This window comes from Argiope bruennichi, chromosome 5 (assembly GCF_947563725.1).
Source record: "Argiope bruennichi chromosome 5, qqArgBrue1.1, whole genome shotgun sequence".
NCBI classification, from domain to species: Eukaryota; Metazoa; Arthropoda; class Arachnida; order Araneae; family Araneidae; genus Argiope; species Argiope bruennichi.
The window spans coordinates 36,712,050-36,723,251 of record NC_079155.1 but is presented as its reverse complement, the minus strand read 5'-3'; positions in this window follow the sequence as shown (position 1 = coordinate 36,723,251).

Here is an 11,202-nt window from a genome sequence, read left to right as displayed (position 1 = left end):
TTTTTTTCAAGTGCTTTATGTTAGACACTTTTTTTTTTTTTGCGTCTTCAACAAAAATAAATTTTTTGGCTGTCCGACTCGTGAGTATCCAACAACTGGCCATGTGAAAAACATGGATTTTCTAAGTTCAATATTAAATATAATAATTGTACTATGCCTATAACCTTCATACAGGTGTAAGCAATAAGTTAACAAAGTTTAATCTCAATTGCATGAAAAAAAGTACAAACGAAAAAAATTCATTTTTATGTATTAGATTTCTGCTTAATCATAATATTCTGCCTTCTGTTTAAGGTTATTAGTCTTATTTTTCTTCAGGTCTTTTTTATTTCACAGTTGCCTTTGTATTTTTTTTCTGTTAATACATAATAACTATTATTTTCAAACCTACTTCAGTCATTGCTTTTTATTTAAGTGTTCTTAAGCTATATAGATAAAAAAGATCCAACTGCAAGAAAACACAATTTTTAATTGTACTTTATTATTACAACCAAAGGATACTACAAATATTTTTTTTTCAACACTCTGACAATTCCTACTTGTTTTTGTTTTTTTTTGTTTGTTTGTTTTTTTACTACAATTTTTGTTAGAGAAACTATGACCAGCATATCCGAAATATTATTAATAGGATAGCAATCCGTTTAAACTGTTACATCTTATATATTCGATAAAATAAAAGTTTCAGTTTACAGGATTTTAAGAAAGAACCAAATGGTCTTTTCATTAAATTTCGAACTGAAAGTGAGAATATTTGACAAAAATAATGAATTATTATTATTGTTACTTTTCAATAAATCTCAGCATGGTTCTTGAAGACAGCACATTTATTAGACACAGAAAACGAAAAGAAAAGAAAACAGATATTGACAATTACGCACACAGCATCATGTTCGCGGGAGGAATGGAACGAAGCGCCAGAATCGCAGTCACACAGATATTAACTACGCAAGAAAAATTCTCCGCTCGCTTCATCCAAACAATTATTATTGGCCATAAATATTAAACTGGTAATTTTTTAATTATTATATAGGTCGCCACTGAAGCGTCGTGGAAATGTACCCAGGTATCTCTCATTTCAAATTCAATATTTATTTTTTAAAAAAGTATTCAATTGGGCAAAGTTTCCCAAGAGAATATAAAGAAGCGGTTATAAATCAAAAATTTAAGGTATAAGCAACTTTTAAACTTTCAGTTAGAAGTAAGATTTTCATTTGCGAACGGCAAATAATTGAAACTGGAAAATTTCTACTGAAATGCTTCTTCAAAATTTCTATGTATAAATAATTTTATCTCAAGCGTCTATTATAAAACGCTATTTCAACGCTATTAACACCACATCTCCATTTCATTATTTCTATATTTTGCAGCAAAATTTAGAAGTAACCCCGCCAGAGATTTCTGCTAAAATTTCACTAAAATACATCAAGATATAATTAATCAGTTTAATGTAATATGAATTTTCATAAAAAATAGTTTATGTAATAAAATATGCAGTATTCCATGATATTCAATAATTTATTAAAATATAACTTAACGATTTGAGAAAACACCTGTGTTTTAATTATATATGCAACAATTAAACCTAAAAAGCTTTATATTTGTTTATGAATTTGTATTATTTCATTATTACCATTTCTCCAATATGGTTTTCCCCCTTTCCAATTTCAAAATCTAGACCATAATATATTGAACGAAAATTGACATTTATGAAGTGATTTGTTTTAGAAACGTTCAAAAGGGGGATACATGATGCTATATACGATATAACTGAAATCAAAATAAATTCCCCTAATTTAATTTAATTACTTTGATCCTTTATGTTAATTTGAATCTTTCGTTTGATGCAGAAACCAAGATGTTTATTATCTCTTGGGTGATTAGGAAAACTATAAAATAACAAATTAGATGATGATAGTTAATATTTGAATACAGCCATATTATTTGTTTAGTCTGTATTTGTAAGACGACTTTTGTAATTTATCTAATAATCGTCTGCTAAGAACGGTTATGGAATACTACAATTAACAAATAAAACCTAGATTTGAGCTTTATTTCTTAATTATTATGCTCAGTTAAAATGAATTCCTAAGATTGTAGAAAACAGAATTTTATGCTAACCTTTATAAAGGTTTGAATAAATTTCTACATAAATTGTGGGAGAAAATTTAACATTTAAGAATAAATTGGAAAGTTTTTTTAATAATCATTTATTAGCCCAGAAGTGAGAATATTACAACTTTAATTATCTGGTCATATAATTTGAGACAGTCAAACAAGATATTAAAAATAGGAATATCTTAATTAAATGCATTGCTAGGACATACAATATCATATTCTGATAAAATATAGTCATTAATATCTAATTTTTCAACGAAATTTTTTAATTAATTCATAAGAAATAAATGAAAAACATAAACTTACTTTTTGGAAACAACGTTTATAGCATGTCGCGGCACAAATACATGAAATACATTTACAGAAATTAAATATATCAAACTGAAAATGAAAAATATTCATGTTAAGAACTCACGAAAGTAAAAACTTAGAAATAATTTTAAAAAGGTATTAGATCAGTACTTATAATCTCATATAGATGATTATTTTTTGCATTAAAGCATTGAAAAAGTTATTTAGTTTTATATTTCAATATTATAAACCTTTCCTTAAAGAAATTCCCCATTAAATTTCTAGCAAAAATGCATGCAATTTTGCATTTAATTTAGCATTAAAATGTTAGGAACTATTAAGCGTAGAATTAGGGGTTATAATTCAAAATCAGAAAGAACCATTATATACACAAAATAAATATCGAATTGTTTACAGAAAATTGATTTGTTGATTGTATGTTACTTCCAACTTATTTTCTTATTACTTTGGGTATATTTTCACATCGAGTTTGTTAAAAAATAATGTTGAAGTATTTAATTCTTATAAATTATTTTATGTTTGTGGCAACAGTTCATGTTGTGGCAATGGTTTCGTTTTGTGGCAACGGTGTGAAGTTTTAATCTACGAAGATTCAGCATTACTTGAAGTTTTAGATATATTTAAAACAACAAGATTAGTGCAAAAAATTCGCCACATAATTAGAACGAAATTTAAATAAAGAATTACAAATATTTAAATAAATCGATTCCGATGCTGGGATGACATTAAGATTTTCCTTGAGGGAAAGAGGGTAGCCAAGCTTCTACTCTTAAGTTATTGAATCGAAATTTTGAAAAAACATTGATTTTTATTATTCGTTATACAACGTTCTAATTTTTTAATATTCTATCATTAACAAAAAAATGTAAATAAAAGACAAAGTTAAAAAGAGATGCCAGCTGGTATCTTATCTGGTTTTAGTCTTATAAACTCTAGAATTTGTTACTTGTGAGTTATTAGTTACACAATATACCTAAAGAATAGAAAATTAATTAATTAATTAATATGCAGCTCTAAATAGTCGTACCATAAATTGTTTTCAATTATTCTATTTTATATATATATATATATATATATATATATATATATATATATATATATATATATATATGCGTAAAGTGATAAGATTACATAATTGTGCTCTTTTTTATTATAGCTGGTAGTACACAAAAATTGTATAAAAAGGAATAGTTTAAAGAATTTCGAATATGATATTTATAGAATTTCGACTTCTTAGGGATAAATTCTTCAATAGAAATGACATCCTGAAAACAAACCCTCAATATTAGTAGAAGTAGATGTAGTATACTAATATAAGTAGCCCTTATATTAGTAATAGTAGAACCCTCAATATTAGAAGTTGAATAATTTTCATTAGAATATAAAGCAATGACTATATAGTCTTAGAAATACTACTTTTAAAGTCTTTCGATACTGGAAATATCTGAAAGCTGATCAAAGACAAATACCAATTTTGTATTTTTTAATAAATCAAGCAATAGTTTTAAGATTGTTTCGTAAAATAATCTTGACAAAAACAAAAAATTCTCTTGTAAAGTAATGGCTTTAAACTGCAACCAAAATAATGCTTAAACAACTAACTCAATAACAAAACAAATCCAAAGAAAATGACTACAAAATTTGATGAAACATTGTGAGAACTGTCTTTCTGTAAATAATTATAGTTCCAAGTCCAATTTTCTTTCAAAAATACATGTTGAAACAAACTCGCAATCCTAACAAAAAAAAACACTTATTTTACAGATACAGAATTAATAATAACAGATGAGAAAACGATGAATAAAGCTGTAGAAACAACAAAATCCTTTTCAACGCTAGATAGTCTTAAGATGCACTTACTTTCTCGAAATTTTATTCTTTCATTATTAGGAATTTGCATATACGCCGAGTTCGAGAGTAAATTAGAAAAGCAAATTCTACAAAACAATGAGAATATGAAAAAATGGATGGATGGATACAGCATTCCTTTTATTATTGCACTTTTAGTATCGATAAAATGCAAGTTCTGGAAAGTTTTAGTATACCCGTAAAAACCCGTATCAATAAATAGTGCAAATATCTATTCAAGACATTCCAGTTTGTATATTCACCATTTATTATGTTTGGAATATGTTATTCCATTCATAAATATTTAATGTATCACTAAAAACGCAATCAAAAAGGATCAGCTTTATTTTCTATCAGAATTTGGGAAGCGAAGCATGCACTTAGGTATTATTACCCCTTTTCATGTGATCCAGTAGGACTTTCCCTACCTGTCCCATGGAATTGCTTTAAAATGGGACTATCGAAATCTACGCACGCATTTCCACGACCATTTAAGTTCACGAACCTGATAACGATATCAATTCAGAGATGCATTTGATATCGATACATGCATTCGCATATCGATCTTCGCCCATTGGTGTTATTTAAGAGCTACTAAATGCATGATGTAAATGGCAGAAATTTTCTTCCGAAGCTATTTACACAGTGTGATTATAACAGAACTATCCTGATATTTGAATCCTTAGCTATCAAATCCTTCGTAGAAACTGAATGAAATTTTGATTTATTGTATTTTGAGATATGCGCTCAGGTATCAGATGAAAAACATTAGTTAAATTATGATAGTTATAGTGATAAAATGTTGGAAGTTTCAAATGGCAAAGCCTACTTCTTTTATTGGAATTATTTTAGTCAATCTAGAATTTATACGAGTCTGTCTAAAAAATGTACTAAATTTATCTAGGAAATATATATTACGTGATGAAATTTCAACCCTCATCCCCTTCAAAGTACCGCCTTCACACCTTTAACCCCCCCCCCCATCCTCCCACTGCCAAAAACACTCCTGGAAGATCCCTCTTGGAATGTGTTCATATATGTTGTCGTGATTTGCATTATTTCTTCTCTACTCTCAAAACGGAATCTTTTTGACGGCATCTGCAATCCCAGAAACGACCAAAATTCGTAAGGAGCCATATCTTGAGAGTAGGGAGGTTGGGAGACGACTTAAATTCCGTTTTCACCAAGAAAATCACGAAAGGTGTTGAAGCGGTATGAGACGCGTGAGGATAGAACCTGGGACCTTTAGGTTAGCAGTCCAGTAACTTAACAATTATACCAAAACGATCGTTCGGGTAGAAGAGTTGTTACTGGCTTATATGCGATTCACCACAGTGTGACAAATGAACAAAACCATTGTCATGATGCAACTGCAAGCGTCTCAGAGTCACAGTAGCACTAGTTATTAGTACTCTTTTGTCGCTGTTCATCCTTCCATTAATGCATTTGTGATCATCTCCACTGATGTGCGGTCGTTTCAGATTCCGTTAAACCACGCCTTCACTTGTGTTGACCCACCCCCTCCCTCCCCATAACATCTCCTCAAAACACTTGCTGAATCTTTCAAACTGTTTCGTTTTGAGAATCACTAAGCTTTTGACAATATCCGATGCAGTATCTTTGCTCAACACGTTCATTCATCTTGAGAGAAATCAAAAGTCCGACGAATACTTACGACAGCACCTTACTCAGCGACTGACACACTTGAATATGGAGAAAAAAATTCAAACATGAGTATTAAGTTGTCTTCTTCCACAGTGTGCATAGTGGCACCACTCTAGCCTCATTACTGTACGCAGGAAAATTCAAGGACGGATACTTTTTAGACAGCCCTCGAATATAACTGACATAGTTGAATGAATGACATGCGAGTGTCTTATCAGTAACAATGATCGGAAATTTATTCTAATTGCTCAGGACCTAATGGTTTTGAATGCAAACATTCCAAAAAAATAAAGTCTTCTAACACGGAATTTTAAATTGACCAATATCAGCCATTAATCAATCACCATTAGATTAAGGATGGAGAAATTAAAATTTCATGTAAGTGCAGAATGGCAACATTAGACGGATAAATATTGCGAAATAAAACTGAAACCCAGCTGCTCTTGACATTCGAAGACATCAAGAATTATACTCAGACAAGTTTGAAAGCAGGCAGGGCATTTGATTAGAATAAAATAGCAACATTACTCATAAAGTTCCCCCTTTTCTGTGCTATTGTTTCGCTGTATGAAATAAGTGCCACTGCAATACGGATAAGTAAAGTAATTTATGATATTTAATATTCTAGACTTAGAAACAGTTGTTTCACATTTACTTGATTGAAGTATGATGCAGTAAATGAAAATCATAAGCAGTTTCTGCATTTTTTTTTTTTACAAAATTACGTTTTTTTGAAATAATTGAGTTATTATAGTAAATTATCTCTCCATTATTAAAAGTTTGAATTTTATGAACCATGTAAAAGCCCATTACAGGAAATAAGCAGTTTTGAATTCATATTATTCAATCTAGTTTTATAGATTTTTTTAATATTTTGGTTATTTACAAAATATCATATTTTCAGATTTTAAGACTCTATTTGTCTATTTGAAGAGTCTATCTAAAAGTCTATTTGATTTTGAGCAGTTTTATGAAATCAAATTAATTTCGAAATGTGAGGAAAAAAATTAATAGTATCAGGTGTATTGAAACACAGATTTTCAGAAATAATATTTTTTTGATATTACCTAATGATGTATTTTTTAATTTGACAACTAATCTTTTTTTTCAACTTTCAGTTATTAAAAATATTTTACGAATGTTTCAAGTAGCTTTCAAAATTAAATTTAAAGAAAATGTTAAACAAGTGAAACAAAATTGTTGTTAAAAAACGATTTCAGAAAATTAAATTTCAAAAATTTTTATATGCTTTTTTACGACATATACATATTTTTCTTCGACTGAAAAATATCTGAGAAAAATTAGGCATTAAAATATTTTGAGATATTAAAGCTATTTATTGAAGAGAAGTATAACTAAGAGGACTAAACGTCAATGAATTTGTCACCTAGTCTTGTTTTTACATATTTAGTGCATTAAGTCTGCTAACTAAATCATGGTCATCATAATTACTGCCTTTTTAATAAAAATAGAGTAGAAAATTGAAAAAATGAGAGATTTAGAGCTGCATAGAGAATCAACGGCGGAATAGTTGGATCAGTCCAGCAAAGCGCGAGCGTTGAGTGGAATTCAAGCGATTGGTGAAGTGAGCTGTGTGCCGAATCCTGGTTTTATTAGAGAAAAGGCATCGAGTCGTGTGTGTAGTAGTCAGTCGTATAGAAATGAGTCGGCAGTTGAATACAGCTCAAGCGAGGAGTCAGTGGAGAATTACAGCCGTTTGGAGAGACCGTCGAATGTAGCTACGTAGATTTCCTCCTCCTGCTGAATTCTATCTGGCCGCTTTGTGTGCTGTGGTTGTTATTACTGCAGATTACAGCTTATGGGCTATTGTTTGTTGTGTTGTGCTGTTGTGTATATTGTACATCTCGGCCGTGCATTTGTTGACTCTGTATTTGTTTACTTCGTGTTTAATAAAAGTCGTCGTTCTTTATTAAAAGACTGTTTTTTCATCGACTAACAAATCGAAAAAACCCCAATTCAACTATATATATATATATATATATATATATATATATATATATATATATATATATATATAAGTAAATTGGACCGCGGTAGTAATGTCCCGGCTTCCGGAGGGCTTCATATTCGAGACCCGATTCCGTCGAAGAAACGTCGTGTAAGCGGACCTACTGCACGCTAAATCAGTCGGGACCAAACGTCCTCCTGCTGGTGTGGTGTGGAAGTTTGGAGAGGGGTGCCAGCTAGCTCAGGTGTCATCCTCGTCATCTGTTCGCGGTTCAATTTTAGGAGGTTCGTCCCAAAATAGCCCTAGCTTTAAAAACAAAACCTAGTAAAAATTGTTGCTTTAAAAGCGGAACGTTAATATAATTAAACTAAACTAATATATAAAAATTTTCTAAAGTGTGTGTTTCTTTTAAAACCATGCTTAGAAAATCCAAAGCTGATTTTTAACATTTGATTTAAAGGATGAAAAGCAGAATTATTCAATAGAAAATTTGGATTACAGAAAATTTGGTTTTGCTCAAGATTGTTTTCGTATTGTTTCATTTTAAAAATTAATTTTTAAAAGTAAAACCATTAGCTATTTACTAATAGTATCGTACATATCCAGACGGTTCATTAAGGAAACATGTTTCATTCGTTTCTATTAGCTTCGAAGAAGAAAATTAAATTAAATACTCAGAATAACAATAAATTATTCCAATGTCATACTTTTTGTTGATTCAATAAAACTGTGTTCTTTCAGAATTAAAATTCGTGTTTTACAAGCAGTTTCAAACCCAAGATATTTAAGATTCGTTCAGATGGTAAACTGCTCATTGATACCCCATGAGAACAACTGTGGAGAAGTACGCAAAGAAAAAACAGCTTATTACGCTTCAAATATACCTCATTTAAAAAAAGTGAAGGGATACAATAGAAATTTCCAGCATTTTATCATAATATATAACTTAAATACAGAAATGGAACAAAGAGACATAATCATATAGCATTTTTGTCAATGCAAATCATAGTAATTCAAACAAAATCCATATAAAAATGCAATTATGATTGCAATTTTAATGAAAATAAATCAATCAGAAAAATTTTCAAAAAGAAATTGCTATACTATCTAATAAAGTAAGATACAAATTTAATAAATGTCAAAATAAATTAGATACAAATTTAATAAGTGTCAAAATAAATTAGATACAAATTTAATAAATGTCAAAATAAATTAGATTCAAATTTATTACGCTAATTCTTGGATTAATGTGAACTTGTCTCGTGATCCACCTCTTTTCACGCTCATTAAAATGGATGTCCTGACCATCGTCTGTTTTAATACTATTTATTTTTTTGAATCTTGAATAATACAAAAAATAGGCTTATTGATCTTCAAGATTTCCCTAATACAATGAACTGATTTGCCATTTTTCCAAAGTCTTATTACCAGATTTTTCACACGAACCGAAATAACCTTGTTCCTCCTCACTTTTGTTTCATAAGCAGCATTTACTGTTAATACTTTATGTCTAAAACTGTAACTTAAAAATGTAATAAATTATATTTTATTGATTATTACATTTATTATTGCAACAGATTACTACTCTCACCTTCTTCGCTTTTCGGAGGCTCTACGCTTAGAATAAATAAACAGGGTTAATTAAGCTAATTTTTCGTGAAACTAAATTAAATGAAATTTTTTTTGTCTTGAAAAGCGTCTCAGGTGGGAGCGTTGCTAATCTGAACAAAAAAAGAAAAAGGAAAAAAAAAAAAAAAGAGCAGGAAGTGAGGGATTTTCCAAAGGGAGTTTGCTATTATTAATGAAAAGGAATTGCCTTAACATGTCTAATACTTTCCGTTTAAACGTTGATGGATTACAGGACGATCTTAATGAGGTGTTTAAATGAGGAGAATTTAGCAAATCGCCTTTTTATAGATCGTCTTCCTTTTCGATTACTTCAGGACTTGGAAACTGCTGTGGAGATTTATTTAATGCGATTTTTGCAATTGATTATTCAGCCGCAAGCATTCTGTCAAAGATGTCTCATCGAATTTTAGTTTTCGCACTCAAAAAACTAATTAATCATATATCAATTTGTCTGGATTCCCGATGTATAATATTTATACCTTCAATTTAATCGAAATTGAACTTATCATATTTCGATGGGCGTGCTTTATAAGGAGAATTTTTCAGAACAGCTTGGCATATCACTCCTTTTGAATTTAAACTGCAATACTGGCATATTTAAAAATTTCAGAAATAATGATACTCTATGTTACCAAACAAATGGATTTTTCAGCAAATTAAATAGTAATGCTGACCTTTAGAAGTTATGAAAACAAATTATTTATTATAAAAAGAATTAGATGATTCCCCTAAAGTCCTGCATTACTGTCTCATCGTGGCGGGGGAGTGTTCCTGGGCGAAATGGGCGAAATTATGCAGGCAGTTAAATGCAATGCAGGCATGAGGCAAAGTTAGACTTCAGTCTTTGGTGCCTCTAGGTCCTTGACCTCTTGAAGCTGCATTTTAAGCTCTTTATCATGACTCGTTGATTAGCGATCGGACTCATAGACCTGGTATGATGTTACTGTCGACCAGGTGATATAAGCCATAACAACAACAGAATTAGATGAACTATATCACGTGTTTATTAAGATCAAAGCATACATAATCGCTCCTTCTTCAGATCTTCGCTTACATAATCTATTTTCTTTTCTATTCATGCAATTTCGGAAAACAATTTGGGGATAAAATTATGAAAACTTTGACAAGTAAATTTAGCACGTCAATTCTGAAATTACTAAAGACTAAAGTACAGCATTTTAAAAATTTAGATGTAGTGACTATGACGGATTGAATGGGACTATTGCATGACTAGTGAAAAAATAGCCTTTAAAACAAAATGCAGTGACTTAGTCTTATTTATTTTCTTTTTTCTGGTTTAAGGGTGTCAGCGCCCGTAGAATGTTTGTCTTTTTCCTCAAAAATCGGTAAAATGCATTATCAAAAACACAACTAAACACAAATAGGAAAAAAATATTATTATTATTATTATTGCAACTATGATGTGAAGAGAAGTAAATATTGAGTATGTAGAATTAACCTTCTTTTTATCTAAAGAATAATGCTAATATCAGCCGGCGTCATGGCATAGGGGTAGCGCGTCTTCCCCATGATCTGGGCATCCCGGGTTCGAATCCTGGTTCGGGCATGGTTGTTCTTATTCTGTGTTCTATTTGTGATGTGTGTGAATGTGCCTCCCCCCCCCCATGTTTAAAGGGGTTGTGCAAGCGAATGTGTATGTTTCA